The sequence below is a fragment of the Neofelis nebulosa genome, chromosome X (genome assembly GCF_028018385.1).
Source record: "Neofelis nebulosa isolate mNeoNeb1 chromosome X, mNeoNeb1.pri, whole genome shotgun sequence".
NCBI classification, from domain to species: Eukaryota; Metazoa; Chordata; class Mammalia; order Carnivora; family Felidae; genus Neofelis; species Neofelis nebulosa.
The window spans coordinates 8,386,026-8,407,792 of record NC_080800.1 but is presented as its reverse complement, the minus strand read 5'-3'; the positions used below and the strand labels follow the sequence as shown (position 1 = coordinate 8,407,792).

Sequence of the window (21,767 nt, the reverse complement as noted above, 5' to 3'; positions counted from 1 at the left end):
TCGGGGTTAGGGGCTGCAGGGTGTCGCGTCCGTCACCCCCAAGCGTCACCTGCATAGAAACTCGGCTGCACCTTAGAATGGGAGCCCCCACCCCGGAAGCCCGCGTTCCTTTGCCCCGCGCGGTGGGCACTGCGTTCGGGGCCAGAAGCCAGGCTGCAGCCTCGCTGGCCAGGGCTGAGAAATGGGGCTCCTGGGGCCGAGCCCACGTCCTCCCATTCAGCCTACCAGCAGATATGCTGCAAGAGCGAGAATAGAACTGGACGGGAAGCAGGGCTGCTCCCTGATCGGAGCGTGTAGCGAGCCGAGCTGACTCTCCGGAGAAAATGCTGCGGGGCACTTTCGGGTGCAGCCCGTTTGCTTCTGGGGAAAAAAGGGTGTGCATTTCCCTCAGAGTCTGTAGCAGAACGGAGTTTGTAATCATTATCTGGTTAATACAGGAGGATGCGAGGGGGTCTGCCAGTGGCGCCTCTCCTCCCTGTTGAGTCAAATTCTCAACAAATACTTATTGGGGACCTACTGTGCGCTAGGCACTGCGCTGGGCACCGGGGGGCCTCAGGGCACAACAGACTAAAAGCTCGTGGGCTTTTCCCCCTTTAAAGAAGGAGTCCAGGTTTCCAGGTTAATGACCGACTGACCAAATCCAGATTCTAGATGGAGTTTATTTTTGAGAAAGAGAAAAGAGAGTGTTTCTGAGGAACGAGTACAACTGAAGAAGGTTCTGATTGCTGCCTGCTTGAAGCAGGCAGACAGCTGTGTTAGCTTACTCCGGTCTTCCGACATTTAGTTTCCAATTGTGACTTGTGATGTTTTGAGACGGGCCACTGGGACTGTTCTGCCATCTGCTACTTTACTGAGCTTTCCTTGACATGATTACACTGCTGAGATTGTACATGCTGCTTTCAAATTGGAGAGAGGCAGGCAAAAAGTTAAGACAAGAATCATCAGTATTTATAATTAGGCTGACAGATATCCATCTGGAATTCCTGTCCTCCAAAATGCACTCGTCACATTAAAAAACCCATATATATATATATATATATATATATATATATATATATATATATTTAAAGAAAGGAGTGCAGATGGACAGGAGGGACAGGTACAGAGGTTCTGGGTCCTCCATCAGCTAGGGGACTATTGGGCTAACCTTGAAGCTCTGCCCTTTAACTTTGCTGGGCTGGGGTGGGGCGGGGGAAGAGGGCCTGAATTAGAAAATTATTAAGGTCCCTACCAGGCAAACATTCTAGGAAGCTTATGATGGCTTTCTCTGTTTTTGCCAGTTACTTGCCTTGAAATGCCAAGGGAGACACTAGTAAGTTACTAACCCTCGTTCATTTTTTTGGAGACACTAGCAGCTCAGTGGTTTTCCTTTTAAAGTCATATTAAGGTTCATCCATTTTCGGCAGAGGTTCCTTTACACTGAAGGATCTGGAGTCTGCTCCTTATGCTGATGCCCTTTGATTTTCAGTCTGAGGTCCCTATGCCACTTACAAGGTAGAGGAGGAAAGGTGAGAACTGGTTCCTTAAAAAAAAAAATCTATTCAGGGCCACCTGGGTGGTTCAGTTGGTTAAGCATCCGACTCTTGATTTTGGCTCAGGTCATGATCCCGGGTTTTGTGGGTTCAAGCCCCATGTCGGGCTCTGTGCTGACATTGCAGAGCCTGCTTGGGATTCTCTGCCTCCCTCTCTCTCTGCCCCTCCCTCCCCCCTCTCAAAAATAAATAAACTTAAAAAAAATCTATTCATTCTATGAATGATTATTGCCTCAATTATGCAAATGCATCCCACAACAATTTAAAAATTATTTTCATTCAGTTGTTTCATTCTGCTAAAAGCAGGGACTTAGAGGCAAGCTAATGCTAACATCTCGTGCGCTCTGAAGATTTGCTGATGAGACAGCCCTTTATTCTAGCGCAGATCCCCACATGCATATTTTCTTTTTTTTTTTTTTTTTTTTTTTTTTAAATTTTTTTTTAACATTTATTTATTTTGAGACAGAGAGAGACAGAGCATGAACAGGGGAGGGGCAGAGAGAGAGGGAGACACAGAACCGGAAGCAGGCTTCAGGATCTGAGCCATCAGCCCAGAGCCCGACGCGGGGCTCAAACTCACGGAACATGAGATTGTGACCTGAGCCGAAGTCGGACGCTTAACCGACTGAGCCACCCAGGCGCCCCCCCACATGCATATTTTCTGATTTAGGACTATAAAAAAGAAGATTCCAGAGGGAATTTGTTGGCTTTCAGGTTGGAAGAAGTCACCCAGCTCCTCTGAAGTTTTTCGTGCTTACTTCAGGGAGATGTACCAGTCACAAGTCAAAAGAATGTTCTTTATTAAGTGTGACCCATCGCTTTCCATATTAACATAACCCTCTATGGCTTAATATCTCTTCTAGCACTGTTCCTTTCGTCCGCTGCCCCCATACTGGTTTAGGTTAATTTCAAAAGCTTGTTTTGCCTTTTAGCACAAATATTCCACTTACTTTGCTCCACATGGTTCTGCCCCACTGGGTATTGTCCTGGGGCTTGGAGGCTTTTTTTTTTTTTTCTTCTTTTTTGGTCTTTGTCTTCCTGAAAAAGAATTACCCTCCGTGTGTTCTCAGTACCTCTTGCCTACTCTGAAATATAATCCACACGGCAAGCATTTAACGTTCTCCCTTCAGTGCTTCTTCATCCGTCCGGGGTGAGACTGCCTGTAAGAAACCGGTGGTTCACATTCTGTTCACTCACCAAACATTTGTAGAGTGCCTATTATGTGCCAGCTATTTGGCCAGCCTTCCAAAGAGATGATTAAATAGTGAGGATGTTAAGAGTTGCTGTGGACTCTTCACTCCTCCTTTTCAATGGTTATAATGGTCACAAGGAGAGAAACACAAACACTTGAGTAGACAAGAGCATCCTACATTTATATAGTGTTACACTTTTCCAAAGCATAGCACGACTGTCCTCTCGTTTTACCATCGTGACAAAAATGTGTGTTAGCGGCTAATGTTCTCCTCCCAACCTTTCCTCCCACGGTTTTCCCACATTCAGTTTATGGCGACTCCGTCCTTCCAGCTGGGTGCCGTCCTTGATGCCTTTTGGCGACTTGATCAGATGTGCATTTTGAAGCGCCTGCTTTGAGCCCAGGATGGAGGGGAGTGCGAGGAGGAGCCAGAGTGGATCCTGGTATTTGGGCCAGAGAGAGATGAGAGAAGGATGGCCTACATAGGATGGCAGCTGGACCGGAGGTGGAAAGCAGTTCGCATATTGGAGAGACACTTAGGACATCGGACCAGCCAGTCATGACAACAATCCCCTCGTTATTATTGTCTTTATACAAGTGGCAAAGTGTTGGGACACAGTCTGTGTCAAATCCAGCTGGTGGCTTAGACAGGTTCTCTATTTTGTGGCTGGAGAAATCCAAGCCTAGAGCGGTGGGGGTCAAGGTGGCACAGGGGTAGCTGGTGACAGAATGGAGTGCTCTGCACAAGTGCCCTGATACCGTAGAGCTCTTCTGACTCATTTAGACAGTTGAGATGGATGAGCCGAGTCATCCTTCCCCCTCCCTGTTCTGTCACCATAATAAACCGACAATCAAATATTGTACCTTCAGGGACCTTATGTGACCGTCCACACTGGGGAATTGCATGGCCAAATAACTCTTTCATTGGGCGGATAACAGATACAGACAAAAGCCAAGTTTTAAGGTATCTATTGAGTTCAATGTCATGTCTTTATGTCTTTCTCAGTGTTTCCCAGCCTCAGCAAAATGAACATTTTTGGACAGGATAATTTTTTGTGGTGGGGGCTGTCCTGTGCACTGTAGGATGTTTAGCAGCATCCTTGGCCCCTACCTATTAAATGCCAGTAGCATAGCACCCCCTCCCCAGTTGTGACAACCAAAAATGTCTCCAGATATTGCCAGATGTCCCCTGGGGGACAAAGTCGCTCCCACTTGAGACCCACTGGTGCGTGTGATTTTTGTGCGTGTTTTTAAGAAGAGGTGACAATTGGGGCGCCTGGGTGGCTCAGTTGGTTAAGCTTCCAACTTTGGCTCAGGTGGTGATCTTATGGTTCACAAGTTCGAGCCCCACGTGGAAGTCTGTGCTGACAGCTCAGAGCCAGGAGCCTGCTTCAGATTCTGGGTCTCCCTCTCTCTCTGCCCTTCCTCCACTCATTCTCGTTCTCTCGCTCTCAAAAATAAACAAAACAGTAAAAAATTTAAAAAAATAAAAGAAGAGGTGACAATTGCTGTGTAGTAAGAAAATCTGAAAAGAAAAGACATGGTACATATGATGAATATTATATATACTGTTCAGCAAACATGCAGAACTTCGGAGAGAGGCCGATGCAGAGGCTCAGAGAGAGGCTCAACATAGCACAAGTGCTGGGGACAGAGTAATGGGTCACTCGCTCCTTTTCAGCGATCACGGCCTTAACGGTGTCCTCCTGCTTTTGGTGATCCCCCAGAGTTAGGTGGCTCGGCCTGGGTTAAAGATGACGTTAGCCTACCTTCCCCAACAATCCTCATATGCTTTCTTCCATTAACCACAAACAAAATACTACAAACCTTGCCTGTCTGCCAAGATCATGCAGCACAGGTCGAATTTCATGCCAAGTCATACAATCAAGTATGGTGACTCCTTCAGTAGAATTACTGGGCCGAGCCTTAGTTTTCAAACAGATGATCAGAGGCACTTTGGAGAAGCCCACGAATACTTTTATCCGAAACAACCCCCTGGAGGCACACACTTACTTTCATCCCCCTTCTGTGAAAGGGGAACAGGAAGAGAGATTCATGATGCCTCCGGCTAACATAAATCTATGCATGGGGTGACACGTGTTCTGTTCACTGCAGAGTGACAGGAAGCAGGGGCATTAGACTCTGACCCGGGACCGATCCCTGTGGAGCCCAGCTGTCAAGGTGCAGCCATGTCCGTCCCGTGGACCGGTCTACTTCTGAACTCCACTGTGGCTGGCCTCACTTCCTGTTTGGTGCGGTCGCCCCACCGTCTCTGCTCTCGACCACAGCCTCAGCGTTCAATGCTGGCTGTTCCCTGGCTCTAGTTCACCCCCCCTTGGGGAAGCCACTGGAAGGGCTGACCTGCCTACCCTGGGAGGGGGCCTCTCTTTACCACAAATGGTTAAGGTCTTCACAGCAAAGTTTCCAAATGTGCTCTCTAGGAACATTTGGTTTCCAACGACTTTGAAGCCAGTGAGTTCACTTAATAATTCAGTGGCGCTGATTAGGGGACACTCTTTGGCGATTCTCAAGTCACCCCGAGCTGGGCACCGTTGCAGGGCTGAGCTGTTACGAATCGGTTATCGCCCATCAGCGCCGCTGGTGTAGACATCTTAGGAAATTGCGCAGGAGGGCACTGGCCCGCCGCACGGCCCGGAATTCACTTCTGTAGCTGTCAGCTTGTCGTCTGTCTCCTCACAAAAGCAAACGTCTCGCACGTTACAAATAAATGGGAGATTATCGCATCCCCTTAATTAACAGCTCGTCTCATTGTGGCTACCTTTTCCACCCCCACCGCCACCCCACAGCATGCTTTCTTTTCTGCTGCTCTCAGAGCTTTTCCTTCATGTGGTCCCTTTGGTCTGGAGCTCCCATCATCTTAGGAAGCCAACCGTCGGAAAACAAATACTACTCTTTGCCTAGTCCCTTCTGGCTAGAGGGTTCTATTATTTACTCTTCCCGTTCCCCACGTTGTGATGACCCTGGACCAAATGCACTTGAGTCTCACCTTGGTTGTGATGCTATCGTCTAGTCATATGCCGTCTTCAGTGGCTTTCCGATTTCTCTCCGGCTCCTCGCCTGCGGCGCTCTCGGCCTTTCCCGCCTCACTAAGTGGCTGCCCCCTCTGGGAGCTGCCCACGCCAGGACACCCGGGGTCAGCCCCGCCAGGTCTGTTTCACAGCACTCTCCAAATTCATCCTCTCCTTTCCATCTCTGCTGCTGTCATGTAAACCGAAGCACCGGTCGTCCATGCCAAGAAAACATGGTAACCCTATAGTTAGATCATGGGACCAGTGAGATCTTTTAAAAAGCAAATGAAGTTGTGACATTTCAGTGAGCAAAGCTCACCAGTTGGTTTCCATTACGCTTAGCCTGATCTCTTCCTCCTTGACCTTGGCCTTCCGAGTCCTCCTCCACGACCCTCCCTCGCCTTACCCCTGCCCAGCCACATTAGTGTCCCTTCTGTTCCTCACATGTGACCAGCTTGTTCCCACCTGAGGCATCTCCCCGTGCTGTCCCTTCTGCCTGAGATGTTCTTTGTGTGGCAGGCTTTTATTGTGCCCTCCGAATTGCACAAGAAAATGTCACCTTCCCTGACGGCTCTTTCCAAAGTGCTTCTGACCCCACTCAATCACCCCTGGTTCTGTCACACTAGCCACCGCCTTTGTGTTCACTCCCTGTTTCAGGGCAGGGACACAGTCATTCTTTTCCCACGATGGCCCCACTGCCTCGGGTGGGCCCGGCACAGGGTAGGCACCCAGTAACTATCTGGGAGTGGATGATGCCCTTGGTAATCTCGGGCCTTATTTTGTAAACATTTCCTGGCTTTTCTCCTCGTCAGACTTTAGCGGACTTCTTGATTTATTCGGGTCTAACAGCCTTGTCTAAATACCCCTATTCTGATTTCACTGAAAGACCAGTTTATTAAATCTGTTAATTGGTCCCAGGTCTAAAATTAGGAATCATAATCTCTGAACTAGGACGTAAGTGATTCTCAGAAAGCCTCCGTGCATGGACATTGGATCTGTAACCGTATGTGAGTGAGGAGCTAAGGCCCACCTCTGTCCAGTAAGCACTCACTGAGGATGTGATAGGGACAGGCCTGCTCCGGGGAAAATGCAAAAGGAAGGAGGAGGGAGATGGCTCCCTCTAGCTGAGAGAGAGAGAGAGAGAGAAAGAGAGAGAGAGGCAAAGGAGGGAGAGAGAGAATCCCGAGCAGGCTCCGTGCTGTCAGTGCAGAGCCCAGTGCGGGGCTCGAACTCACAAACCATGGGATCATGACTTGAGCTAAAACCAAGAGTTGGGCACTTAACCGACTGAGCCACCCAGGCGCCCCCCCGCCTCTCACCCCAGCTTTTCATTCTCAGTCCCATCCAGGTTGGAAGTCTACCCGAGCAGCCCAGCTGGCAGGTAGTTGGTGATCTGTCCAGCTTGCCGTTGACAGGGACTGCAGAGCCCTTTCTTAAGTCCTGGCCACGTCACTGAACGTTAATTAGCACAGCCCGTTTCAGACCGTAAGCTCCAAAATGATGGGACTAAAATTCTTGTAAAATTTTGGACAAAAATCTACAGTGTTTACAGATGAATGCAGTGAATTTAATATCCTTTAATGTAGCTTCTTAGGTTTTCTGGTTCTAACCTTATTTTCCAAAGATCAACCTTTCTGATTTCTTTTATTTTGAAATACATTCTGAATACTTAAAAACTTGGAAGATGAAGATCAAATAAAACAAGGACTCCCGGCAATCATTACATGATACCGCTCTCTCGGTCTTTATAGTCACGGCTTTGATGCAAATAAGGGCTACTTCTCGGTTTGGATGAGTTCTGCACAAAGTATAAGACTAATCTGTTCATTCAAATATGATCATCGTTACTGAAGGCTCTTTCCTTTAAAGACATTATGGCCCTTGGAATTGAAAACCTCTCAGGATTTTCTCCCCTCCTCTCTGGTTATTTGACACATCCTTCGAACTCTTCCAACTTAACTATTTTGTAGAGTATGATTTGAGCGTGTGGAGTGTCGGCTAAATTAGATTTCTGAAATGAAGTTTTCAGAAGAATTTGGAGTTGTGGCTTTGGGGAAGGGTTGCCATGGGAACAGCAGAAGACGTTCAGATGAATAAACTTTAAAAATATTTTTGAATGACCCCTTTCTGCAGCTGACTGAAATATCTGGGAAAGAAACGTATAAGTCAGTCCAAGTAAAATAAAGAGGCTAAAAGTTTCTCGCCGGCATGTGGGGCACCTCTGCTCTGCATCCGCGGAGCTCCCCCATGCCAGGTGGGTGCCGCCCCGCCCGGGGCAGGGCTTCCTCTGGGTTCCTCACTTGGCCGTGTCACTGCCGTTGTAATTAGATCCACAGGGTAATAATGGTTTAGCCAGAAAACGGAATGTCGAGTTTGCTGGAAGGATTGGAAAATATTATTTTTGTTAAGTATTTATTTAATGTGTATGACCTTCAACAGTCCCATTCTGATGTCACTTTGATGGCCTGAGCAACATGTAAAGCATAGCCTTAACATCGATCGCAAAAGATGAGGCATTCTCCCGCCTTAGCTACTGACCGACAGCAGGTAGAAGGTGGAACACTCAGAAAGCCTTAACTTCGGGAACGAACCATCCCTGACGCGCCGGTAAGTGTCAGGGAGCCCAGGAGGGGTGGTGCAGCCTGAAGCATTAGCAACGTGGGGAGGCTGTTACCACTCGGGCACAGGGAGGGGCCGGTGTTACCAGAACGCGGTGACTTCCAACCTCAGGCAAAGCGACCCTGGAAATGTACCCCGAGAGGACTGCAGTGAGGGCAGAATGTGGTCCCCTGAGATGAGGCTCCCAGGACTCGGGCCAGCCCGGGGAAGGGCGGAAGTTTTTGTTTTGTTTTGGCAGAAGCGGGGGAAAGTTTGCAAACACGAAACACATCCTATGCGTGTTCGGTTTTCTTTAGGGCTTACTTACATTATGAACGACCCTAAATCCCGGAGGATGTGGAAGACGTTCAGATTGCTTAGAATGTCTCTTTTCTCTCCCCTGTGGGTTCTTTCAACGAGCACGGTTAAGCTAGTAATGTGTTATGCCAGCTCCATCCGTATGTGATGTGCACGTCTTTGAAAAATATTCATATTTCCAGCCTATTCAATAGTGACTTTTCACTTATTATACCATGATATGTTTTACACATGTATTGTAATGAATTGCACATTGAGGAGCCCCATGCTTCATTCAAACATGCTTTGGTCTAAATTTATTCCTATAAATTTTAACTCTAATGGGGTTTTCCCTCCTCTCTGCCCTGTAGAATAGTCTCATGTAATTGATTTCCCAAACAATGAAAAAGGAAGAATCCTTAACCTTCTGCCTCTACACAAAATAACTTCCGTGAAAAGTTATTCTCACTTACATCTCCGTTGGTGAAGGAGTGGTTGCAAGTGAGGACTGCAGTGTAAACACCCTGTTAACTCCGAGGAACGTGGCAGAGAGAAAACTCCCGTTTCAACCTGGACTGCAGAAAGTGCCTCTCATTCCTGAGTTAGTTCCCTCTCGAGGCCTCCTCCTACCCACTTTCATAATGTCCATGTTGCTTGTAATTGCTTCTTTAAACACCATATTCGCTACAGAACTGAAAAATCCAAAGGGGCAGAGGCCAGAGCCGGGGGCATAGCTGGACTCCATGTCCGTGGCCGCGTGTGGCCTGTACCTGACGCTTCGTGTGTGCTTGAATGCCAGCAAAATTAATTAATAGCTTAGAGCTCTTAGAAATAATTAGGCAGACTGACAGTAAAAATACCAGCCGATATTTATTGAGTGCTTTCCACGAGCCCTCGACATTCTACGTTATTTAATTCTCAAAAGAAGCCTGTGAGGTAGGTCCTAATATCACCTCTGTTGAAAAGGTGAGGAAACGGAGGCGCTGCATTTGGATGTTTCCAGGTCGTAGGGGGACCTGGAAGTAGGGGGTCTAGGAGTGGAATCCTTGTCTGTTTGCTGAGTTTCAGTGCTTGGCCCACCACACAGTGGCCGATGGTTAAAAGGGAAGTGGCTTGAGATGATAACCTTGGAGATGAGGCTTGTAAAACTTTCATTTTGTAATAATCGTAGACTCAAAGGAAGTTGCAAAAATACCACCGAAAGATCCCGGCTATCCTTTGCCCGGCGTCCCTCGGTGATAGCTTCTTACGTGACGATAGTACAATATCAAAACCAGGACGCTGACACTGGTACGGCGCTATGAACTTGTCCGCAGACCCTGTTGACGTCTGACAGGTGTTTCATATGCATTCCCTTGTGTCCGCGCGCGTGAGCAGTTCCATGCAGTCCCCCCCCACCCGTGTATAGATTGGCATATCTGCCACCACATTCAAGACCCAGAACTGTCCCACTGCCACAAAAGAACTCCTTCACGCCGCCCCTTTGAAGGCTCTCCCTTACTCCCTCCCCCCATCTCTAATCCAGGCACCCACTCACCTGTTCTCCGTAAAACAACACCTTGTAGGTGACTTCCAGCACAATGGCAGCATACCTGTCGTCGCTCATCATTTTTGCCGAAAACATCCAGAAACGTAACGGGAGAAAGTAAGGTGAACTGATAATGGGATCAGAGAGGATTTTTGTATCCTTGTTGTTAGTAACACACACAATCACAAATCAAGAACATCCCGTTTGGTATTTTTAGCTGAGTGTTGTAATTTTATAAGTCCCGCTCGTGTGTTTTCTCTCGCCGAGTGCTTTTGATGGAAACACCACAGACTTTTTTAGCTTCTGCGTGGCTGCTCCACGCTCCCTTTCTGCATGGCTGTTCCGATGGAGCGTCCATTTCAGGAACGGCAGCCGTGCGGCTGAACTTGCAGCAGCCCGGAAAAGGGACATGGGAGCTGGCGCTCTGCCCTCCCAAAGTATTTATGAGCAAGGATAGACATAAGTCCCGCATGTGTTTGCGGGAGCCACGCTCTGGGCGGCACAGGCTTATGTAAACCCTGGCATTCGTGATATACATGCATTTTTATTCATTCATTTCAAAGGGAGTGGCAGTTCATAGACCTCCCTTGGGGAGAAGTTTGAACCTTATCAAGATTAGCTGTTTCAAAAAAAAAAACAAAACCAAACCATAACAAAACCTTAATAGCTGTTTTTATTCAGGATGGCCGCGGAGTGAAACCTTATCATCGGGACACAGTTAGAAAGACTTCCTGCATTTCTTTGGTTCCCACTACTTAAAAAAAGGTGTAAAACGCGCTGATGCTGTCTGAGTCTGCAAACATAGGCACGCTCTTATTGGATACTTGAATGATTGCAAACTTTTACTGTATGATTTGCCTGGATCTTTATTAGAAATGGAGTAGGCCAACTTACTGCTTTCGATTAGGTAGGCAGATAATGCCATCATTGCCCTGTAGGTACGTCATGTCACCATGGGGGGGGCGCTAAGGAGAACCTGGATTTGAAGAAATGGGGGGCCCTCTGTGAGATTTCTGCACTGGGGGACACTTTTTAATTTTGGCTGTCTTAAAAAGAAATGAAATCCCGAACTCCTGGCGTGTGGATGCATACAGACACGCGAAATGGTGCTTCACTATATGATTCTGTCGTCTGAAACGTGGACTCGGCTCTTTGTCCTGGTTAGCTGTTGCTACACTAACAATGTGACATGACAAACTACTTGGAAATTCAGTCCCGTAAGACAGCCATCACTTGTTCCCGTGCATCTGTGGGCCCACTGGGGCTGGCTTAATTTGGGCAGAGCTCAGCTGCTTGACCCGAGGCCAATCTGCTCGTCCCGCAGGGCTTGATTCCTCAGTTGGTTCTGTTCCATGTGGCGTTTATTCTGGGGCCGGGGTCAGTGCGGCAGCAGCCACCTGCCAAAGTGCGGAGGCGCAACAGGACAGCGGGAACTAAGGATTCTTCATGCACGGGTGGGACTCTGGCACAGGCTCATGTCTGCCTACCTGCTGTTGGCCGAGGCGAGTCACATGTCCAAGCCTGATGTCAGAGGATAGGGAAATAACGCTTCCTCCTTGATGGGGCCCTGGGAAGTTTGTGAGTGCAGAGAGGGGTGAGGAACGGGGGCAAATCATTTACCTGACCACAGCATGCAATCACATTCTTCTGGAAATACTGATGTTTTCAAGAAGGTGCAAATCGATCAATCTCATTTTTTCCCCCATTTGGTCAATGAGCTCTTTCTGTCATGGATATCAACATGTATTTCCTTAGACCTAGTTAGACAACAAAAGCAAGATGGCGGGGCCTCCCCACTGACAACCGTCCCCACAAATCTGCATCGATTGGATAGAGACTGAACAGAGATCAAGGGACTATTATAGAAATAGAATGAATAGTAATATTAACACTTAAACAGAATTATCACCGTCTTCCCCGGTTTCCTTGTGCTTCGCGGCCCTGGCTCCTCAACCCAACAAAAGGAAAACATTCCGAATGACCTCCCAGGAGATTTTTTTAATCTGCTGGGATACACTGGTGTCACTTCAAAAAGATTTATAAATTTAGCTCCTGTTTTAAAACCTAGAAGAATTGTAGATGAGGTCGTTTCTAATTGGAAGAAAAGTATATTTAATCCTTTGGTTCAAACAAATCAGAGCCGGCCTTTGGAAATTAGATGGTTAATTTGGTCAATTTCGACACGTAAATGGATAAGCTAAATTAAAAATAACGCACACACGCAAAATCTCCTCTCTGCAGTTTAAAACCTTTGCCCTGTCTTCTTCCACTGTATCAATTGTTTGAACAGTTGCCAAATCCTGGTGGTTTTCTCCCCCCACCCCCAAGTTTGCTCTGTGGTCGATCTTACCTAGTGGAGCACCTGCTAGATTTCAGTCATTCGGTTGTCTAAATCAGGGGTCAGCAAACCATGGCCCATGGACCAAATCCAGACTGCCGCCTGCTTTTTTACAGCCTACAAGCTAAGAATAAACATTACATTTTTAAACAGTGGGGAAAAAAAATCAAAAGAAGACTGTTTCATAACATGTGAAAATTATATGCAATACAAATTTTAGCATCCATAAATCCAGTTTTATTGGAAACAGCCACACCCATCATTTATATATTGACTATGGCTGCTTTCATGCTACGACGCCACAGTTGAGTGATTGCAATGGACTGGATGGCGTGAGACACCTAAACTATTTATTATCTGGCCATTTACTGAAAAAGTTTGTGGATCTCTGGTCTAAAATTATGCTGCGTGTTACCACAGACCCTGTAGATAGGTCTAGTGCTACGTACAAACACAGGCAGAAGAAAGGAGACGCACATCGTTTGAGTAGAAGGGAATCCTGGGAACATGCAGATAAGGGCAAAATACCATTGGACATTCATTTATTTGGCAGTAGGTGTGGAGAACTGGGTATATGTCCAGCACTAAAGGAAAATTTCGAAAAGATAATACCTAGTTTCTACTCTCAGGCTTCCTTTGGATAAAAAGTAAGGTGCATCCACATATAGGTCATAGTGTCTGAAACCTATCTGCCTTGTCTAATTCTCTAAGTCACCAGAAAACCCTTTGGAATTTTTAAGTTGAGCCTAATATCTTTTTTTTTTTTTTTGCATAGCTTCTTTTGTAAATATTCTAGGCAGAATAATTTTCATGAGCATTACTATTCTTACCAGTTGACAGTTGAGAATTGAACTCTGAAAAATGGCATTTTCTCATTGGTTGAAAAATGCTGGTTCCTCTTGTTTTGCATTTGCGATGTTTACATTAGTATATCCCGAACTCCCTCAGAGGAAAGAATGCAAAGGGCCTCCAAGGGCTGACCCTTAAAACACCACTGCCCTGTTCATTAAACTCTGTAGTGCTTGCTGCATGCTTAGCTACAAGAGGTGTGTGGTGAGAGAGCTCTCAGTCCTGCCAGTGCAGCCTGTGTTTTGCCAAGGGATGTGGCCCCATCTTATGCTCTGTGATGTTTCTTTTGGCTGACTCGTCCACATTCTTGTGACCCTTTGAATGGAGATGTCTGTACAGCTTTCGGCCTACAACATGGCCTCCTGCTATCATTTCCTGCAGGTCTTGTCTTAGATCTCAGCAGCTTCCTGACTAAATGTCACCTTGGTGTCTCCTAAGAGGAGCTTGGGAGGCCCGCAAAACCTGGTTCCCACCAGATATGAGGCCTGATGTCCGTGAGTCGCCTTCTCATTGGACTCTGCAGGAGGGTGAGCCTGGAATTCTCTTCAGTTCCAAAGCGAGGGGCAAGGTGGGGCACTGATCAGAGTACCAGGAAAATGCCCCTCAGGGTGGGGATCACATGACCCCAGAGGAGGAAATTCCAGTTGAAAAGAGAAACCAGGTCAGCACCCTTGTGAGGGCGGGTGTACCAGCCTCAGAAACCGGCAACCTGTGGCCCGTGAAGGCTGCTATCAGAAGTCCATGGATTGGCCTGAATAAGGGCGTTGTGTTTTATGGTAGCGATTGGGTGGTACAAACCCAGAGCGAAACATGATTTATCTACTTTCACAGTTGTGCTGGGCTGGAGGGTAATGCGGAAATGACTCAGTTTCGTCTATTTGTCATGTTAACCAATGGTCAATTCGTTAAAAGAGAAAGGCAATGTGGGAACAATATTTTCTTGAGAACTATAGTGTATGTATATATGGCTGGTGGCGGCAACCTCTAACTCACCGTGATAAGAATCTTGTTATTTTGTAGAAGCTATATAATATCCCTTTGTGAATTAAATTAGAAGATCTCAAGGAGCATTCCCTAAAATAACAGATCTATGATTAACTGGGAAGTGCTCACAACGTTACCAGGTTGCCAAGAAAGCTGGTGGCTTTTTGACTAGTCACAACTTTCCAGAATATTTTTAAAGAGAGTTTAATGTCTAGAAACTTTACCAAAGCCCTTAAAAAGCTGTGGAACTGAATGTCATTTGGGAAAGTTTTGTTTGCTTGATTCAGACTGTGATCCAAATTTGGAGGAGACGAAACCTCTTCAGGGTTTCTTCTGCAAATAAAATAAAGAATGTGTGCTGTAAACTGTTTTAACCTGTTAGACTTTGTGCTTTTTTTGTGGGAAGGGATGCTGGAAGTGGATAAAATGGACACTTTTGACTTTAATGAGGAAATATTGCATGATGGAAAAATGCGGTCTATTGGTTGGTTGTCACCAGCTTTTTATTCTCCAGTGGAGAAAACTTGTTTGTAAGACGGATATTCAGAGGTCTCTTCGCAACCTTTGGCTTATTTGTTACCTAAACAATTTTAAATATTACAGACACCAAAATCTTTGTATAGATGAAGTAGGATTCTGTTAAAGGAGAAATGTTTTTGATCTATATTTTGTGTGTGTGTATGAAAATATGATTTCTACAAGTCTATGGTGACAGAAGGCAGATGAGTGGTTGTCTAAGGCTGGGGGTTGGAAAGGGGGTGAGCGCTAATGGGCACCAGGGTCGCTATTAGGGCAATGGAAATGTTCTGATATTGGATATTGCACAACTCAGTAAATTTACAGGTGAATTTCATGGCATGTAAATTTCATGTCAATAAAGTTGATTTTAAAGAGTACGCGCTGACTAGAGAATCGAAAAGTATTTATTAGTAGCATTACAGCCTACTGTTTTCGCTTCTAGGCCACCCTCTTAGAAAAATTAAAATGTAGTAAATGACAAAAAGCACCATTTTTTTACTATACATTTGTGGATGATACAGAAACATCTTGCAGAACTAAACACCAGACTTCTCAGAAATTTGACTTTCTCAAATCCAAAGCCAAAAAGGCATCTGAGCAACCATCATAATTGTCTACATAATTTGATGAAAATGTTTAAGACTGGATGACAGTTATGGTTGCACAATTTGGTCATTGGCTAAAAGTCATTGAATTGTACGTTTAAAGTGGGTGAGTTTTACGATGTATCAATTCTACTATGATAAAGTTAACTTCATAAATGTAAACATGAATATATACATAGAATTCCTTTGGTGACATAGGTCCAATGCCTGCATTCCATATAATGAAGTCACCACCACAGGCTCGTACTCTTCTCCTCCTCATCAACGTTTGGCCTTGACTGTGTGACCCTGAGGTTTCCTTGAGGCTGTTGAAATTATTACCCTAGTTGAAAGAGATTCTACTGGAAACAACTTTTCGCTTATTTTTTTCCCCTTTATTTTCTAGCACAATGGAAATATCCCATTCCAACATTACCTTCTTTTCTTTCCTCCTTTTTTTTTCTATTTATCATTCCCTTGCTCTTGTGATCAAGGTCATTCATACCCCGTGATTCCATTCAGATGGGCTTTTTCTTTCACAGCAGTTAGGAAGATGGTCCCGTGATAGCTGGAGATGTGTGTGTTAACCCGAGGGACCTGCCTGTTAGATGGTCTAGCACAGACAGACACATGCAGTTGGGTAGGGACGCCTTCCTCCTTAAACCTACAGTATAGCATCATTTGTTTAATGCCTCTGTATAATTCACACATTTAAATATACGTCATACACTGAACGTGTTCAATCTGGTGGGTTTTGGTATATCCACAGGACAGTGCAAGCATCACCAGTAGCTAATTTCAGAATATTGTGTCCCCCCTAAAAGAAAGCCCGTATACACTGGCAGCCACGTTCCATTCAACTCCACCGCCCTCCAGCCCCGATTGCCACCAGTCTGCTTTCTGTTTCTATGAATTTGCTTATTCTGGACATTTCGTACAAATGGAATCATGCACTATTGTGGTCCTTTGCGACTGTCTCCTTTCACTTAACATAATGTGCTCAAGGCTCACTTGTGTCGGATGTATCAGTACGTTTTATTGCCATACGGTATTTCATCCTGTGGAAACACCTTGTGTTTATCCACTCATGACTTGATGGACGTTTGGATTGTTTCCACTTTTTCCCTGTTATGAATAATACGGCCATGGGCACTCATGTATAAGTTTCATATGGATGTATCTTTTCATTTCTCTCGGGTATATGCCTAGGAGTGGAATTTATGGGTCACTGTGGCAATTTGGTGTTTAGCCATTTGAGGAGCTACCACACTGCTTTCAAATGGCCACGCCATTTCACAGTCCCACCAGCAGGGTATGAAGGTTCCAATTTCTCCACATCCTCATCAACACTTGTTATTGTCTGCCTTTTTGATCATAGCTATCCTAGTCGGTGTGAAGTGCTATCTCAGTTTTGTTATAATTGGTAGGTTTAAGCAAACGCACAAAAGAAGGTGATTATTTGCTTTACAACACAATTTTCTGTAGCGCTCTTTTTAAAAGCACAAAACTACCCGTATAATTAAAACAGTGTCCTTTAAAAGAAATAGCTCACCGCAGGCTGCACATTCCAGCAGTATCCCTTACAAAAAGCAAAGTGCACACAAAGCCCCATCCTCCTGTCCTTGCGGAGGACTGGGTCTCCTTGAGCGCAGAGGCCCTGCACCACCTTTGCGGTTGTCCCGGGACACGGCAGGGGTCCTCCAGCTCAACAGCTCTCTTGGCAGCAAGACTCCGAGAAGGCCAGAGGGCGTGTGGCCACAGGCCCCTGCCTGTGCTCCTGAGTGAACCCTTGGCATAGATATCCAGTGAACCGTGGGGTGCAATTCAGAGACCTCCCTCCGCCTTCTCTGAGGGCTGTGGAACCAGATTGACCTGGCTGGGGCCCTCCTTGTATCTGTCACACCTGCAGAAGTGACATTTAGGTTAAAACATCCAGGCTGGACAGGCATTAGGTGGCAAAGAGAAGGAGAAAACACTCCAGAAAGAAGGACTAGTTTGTGCAAAGACTCTGAGAAACAAAGAGCATAACAGGTTCAAGGAACTGAATGAAGAAAGTCCAAAGTGAGTTGGAGGGAGAATGGCATAAGAGGCATTTGGAGAAATGAGTCGGAGTGGGCAGGAAGAATTGTGGGGTCTTGTACGCCACAGAGTTAAAGGTATTGGATCGTAACCTAGGAACAAGAGGAAGCTATTGAAACATTTTAAGCCTTGTGACGGTGTGTGTGTGTGTGTGTGTGTGTGTGTGTGTGTGTGTGCGCGCGCGCGCGCGCTCATGCGCGTGTGTGTGTTATGATCAATTTCCTCATCCATAAAAAGGACATGATGAAATTGTGTTACAGCCTTTGAACACTCAAGATAGGAGGTCCTTTATTACCATGGCACCCACAGGCTCTCCAGTCCCAGGTTTTTGTCAACCTTGATAGGAAGAATTCACGGATGGCTACTGTGGGATCCTACTATTTTAAAATCCGCTTCACTCTGGTCCTGGCTTCTCTGACACCCACTGAACACCAATTACTACATCTCCCTGCTACCTAGCAACAGAGAGAGTCCCATTGGTTTAGTTTGGGCAGTGGCATCCATGCTGGGAAGACTCTCTTGCTCTGCCTCCTCACAGATTTCTGCCAGTTGGGTGACTGTTGGATCAGTCTCCACCCCAGGCCAATTAGCTATGGCTCAGTGTTGGTCTGTAGTACCTGCATGGAGTTTTGTGCCTAAGGAGCCCACAATGGCTGCTAGCCTCAGCAGGAGGCAGCTGTGGGCAAGGATGGGACGTTGTTGCCCTTCTCTGTAACAACAAGCAAACCACTGCCAAGAGCAACAATAATAAATATCTTGCAAGGATAACAGATATTATAGGTGACACTTATACAGTGCTTCGCACACCGTTTACGACAGCGCTTGTCCCATAGTGTACATTGAGAAGTTGGTTGCCATTTTTGTTACTGACCATCCCCTTCCACTCATCCGCACACACATACATACATCATCTCAGTAGACTGTGCTTGACAGGATATCAGGCTGGGGTCTTAATCTTTGACACAGGAGCCAATGATAACACCTTTGACCAATGGACAGATGACTTTTTGTTCTATTTTCATAGTTTTTTTTTTTTTAAGTTATGGTATTGAAGTCATTTGTTTTTTTTTAGTTATTAATCTTACTGCTCCTTCCAACGTTTTGTTGAATAGCGTTTCATCGTGTTTTGGTTAAGTGATTTATGGCTGGCTCACAAATTCCAGTCTCAAGATTAAAGTTACTCAGAAATTCCTTAGGACACTCGTTGTGCTAGCAGAAATTAAAAAAAAAAAAAAAAAAAAAAAAAAAGAACCGTAGGATAACATTCCTCTATCTGATTCCTCCATGACTGTGTTGAGTTCCATCACATACCTCCGACCCGTTCACCTCCAAATGGCCAGGAAGCATATATAACATACATACAGTTGACCAATAAGGACACGGAAGATACTCGAAATCATTAGCCATCAGAGAAATGCAAATCAAAACTACCAGGAAATACCACTTTATACCCTCTAGAGTGGTAACAATAAAAATGTCAGACAATAACAAGTGTTGGCAAGAAGACCAGACAATTGGAACCCTCATACAATGCTGGTGGGAACAGAATATGGTGCAGACACTTTGGAAAGCAGTCTGGCATTTAGGGATCATATGACTCACCAATTCCACTTCTAGGTATATACCTAAAAGAAAGGAAGTATGTGTCCACATACAAACTCAAACATTCACAGCGACATTATTCATAATAGCCCAAAAGTTGAAAGAATCCAAATGCCCTTCAACTGATGAATGGGTAAATAAAATATGATATACCCATACGGCGGAATATCATTCAGCAATAAAAAGGATGAAGTACCGATACATACTGAGTAGCATGGGTCACCCTTGAAAACACTGTGCTGAGTGAAAGAAGCCAGCCACAAAAGGTCACATATTGTGTGATTTCACTTATATGAAATGTCTAGAATAGGCAAATCCGTAGAGAGAGAGAAAGTAGAGAAAGTAGTGGGGAGTGATTGCTAGTAGGTATGGGTGTCTTTTTGAAGTGATAAAAGTGTTGTAAAATTGGTCGTGCTGATGGTTACAAAACTCTCTGAATATACCAGAAACCATTGAATCGAACATCTCAAACGCGTAAGTTATATAGTACGTGAATTATATCTCAACGAAGTGGTTATAAAAATGAGCAAAAAAAAAAAAAGCCAACCAATGCTAGACTTGAATGGTGTAGTCCACTGTACAGTAATTGTCTAGGCACATTTACTTGCGAAACAAAAGCTCCTCAGTTATCTATTTATGTGTTACTTGGCCATATATGTACTTAAGAAAGTTCTCAGTTTACTTACAATATATATGTGGCAGCCAGTTTATTTTATGTCATGGGAAACAGAAACAGCATGAGCCGAGGACTGTTTATGTGAGCACAGTCTGGCCTTTTGCTGGAGACTGGGATATATTGTAATGCCCCAAACCACCCACATACCCCACACATTCATCAGGGCCAACATGCTGGGAGCAACCATGACTGCCAACCACAGGAAACTAGGATGCATTTTATGTGGACATTTGTAGACAAATGTAGCATAATCTGTTTAACTGGTGTGGTGGTGGTGGTGTTATGTGTGTTTACATTGTGTGTGCGTGTGTTTATAGCAAGCTCGGTCAGAATGCCCTAGGCCAACTTGTGCGATGAGCCTCTAAAAAGGAAGAACGATCAGTATCTTTGAAAATGTATTCTTGCATGCTCTCCATTGTTCAAGGATTGCTTTTCCCAGCTGAGGCCTGGTTTCCTTAGTCTTCTGTTGCTAGAGGATCCAGGAATGGGAAAAAGAATCTTCCCTCCAACATCCACTCCCTATCATTTTACTCGATGCCTTATATGTATACTTTCAAATCCTTGGAACGGCCCTCTAATGGCGTTTATTTATCCCATTTTATTGATGGGGAACTGGGGCTTGTAGATGCCAAGTAACTTTCTCAAGGTCAAAGAGATACTAAATGATAGAATTGGGTTTTGAACACATGTTAGCTGATTCAAAAGAACATCTCCAGACTCCTTCAGGGTAAGCTGCTTTTTGTCTTTCCAAGGAGAGATGACACCCTTTACTCTTTTGCTGTTGAGCTAATCATAATCATTAATAAAACTGAAACAGAAATTAATTATTTGAGTAGAAATTGATTATACAGCAATTCAGTACTTAGACCAGGAACCAAGGATTTCTGATTTCCATGCCAGACCTTAGCCATTCAAATTCTAAAATTAGTTGGCTTTTTTCCTGTGAAAATATAGAATCATATAGTAAACCCTTAGGTTTTAGGATAGCAGCCTGCAGAATAATTAATGATTAGGGGGGAAAAAAAAGAAGAAGAAAGCAGAAACTCTCCTGAGAAGGAGAGCTGGGATCCAGTGGGCACATGCTTTTACCCAGTGATGTCATCCATTATGGATTTGTCTTATAGAAGGAAAGACATTGGTCGCCCATTGGTGATAGGCTCATGAGAAGCTCATCTTCAGAGCTGGAAAGTGTGGAGAAGCAGTTGTAGACAATGAAGGGAAAAGCAAAAAGGGAGCTAGAGCGGTAGGGCTTGCCTGGTAGCAGCCAGCTGGTCACCTGGGACTTGGGTGGGCACCCATGACCCCTTGCGGGTAGAGGTGAAAAGCAATGGTGGGATAGCAATGTGCCCATACTGTTGACAGTGGGAAGGAGAGAGGGCAATGAAGATGAAGAACCAAGAACTGCTCGAGCATTCAGAGAGGCAGCCAGCAGCCCCTGACCCCTGACCCACGAGGATGCCGAGCTGAGTGCCACATTGAAGAGATGCTATCAGTCATAATGGATTGTCACTAAGGATGATTGGAGACACATTCACTTCCGGTGGTAAAACTGTGACGGGCTCATTCGGCTCTGAATTTGATCGGTATTTTCACCTCTAATTGTACCTATATGACTGACTGGTTCAATGGCTTTTAAAGACAAGAAAATATCTCCATTAGAAAAATAAAAACTCTTACAGTAAGATGGTTAGTGCATAAACTTTGGGCTCTCCAGGATGTGTGCTTATCTAGAATGACTCATTCCTAGATGATCCAGGGTCGCTGAGGATTTACTGTACTGGACCTTAAGAACTGTAACCTGCTCTTTTTAAAAAATATTTTTGGAGACATTTTTCCTTCCTGAGGTTACCCACAGCAGTATCCTTTGACCACATTTGCTTTGAGCTCTAGATAAGAGAAAAAAAAAATCTATAGCCACCCACAAATACGACATTTCTTAAGATGAGGCTTTCAGGGGCAT

General features: G+C 45.2%; 1 protein-coding gene and 1 long non-coding RNA gene across 8 annotated transcripts in view; one reads left to right on the top strand and one right to left on the bottom strand.

Moving 5' to 3' along the window:
* Positions 1-21,767, top strand: part of ARHGAP6 (Rho GTPase activating protein 6) — a 454,675-nt gene that overhangs the window by 221,595 nt on the left and 211,313 nt on the right. Inside the window, exons 2-3 of one of the 5 annotated variants that reach the window (XM_058713354.1) lie at positions 8,193-8,360; positions 9,020-9,249. The exons of 3 other annotated variants lie outside the window; for them this stretch is intronic. The gene's annotated coding sequence lies outside the window, so the exon portion shown is untranslated. The remainder of the gene's footprint in view (positions 1-8,192; positions 8,361-9,019; positions 9,250-21,767) is intronic. One more of the 5 variants, XM_058713353.1, reaches the window with a different exon arrangement.
* LOC131502554 (uncharacterized) lies at positions 642-10,677 on the bottom strand. Of its 3 annotated transcripts, none has more exons than XR_009257078.1 (4): positions 10,186-10,677; positions 5,732-5,995; positions 2,483-4,249; positions 642-893 (listed from the first exon to the last, which is right to left on the bottom strand). It is a non-coding gene; the product is annotated as an uncharacterized LOC131502554 (long non-coding RNA). The 3 variants fall into 3 exon arrangements; XR_009257076.1 differs by lacking the exon at positions 10,186-10,677 and adding an exon at positions 6,198-6,471; XR_009257077.1 differs by lacking the exon at positions 10,186-10,677 and adding an exon at positions 6,198-6,471 and having other exon boundaries at positions 2,483-4,174.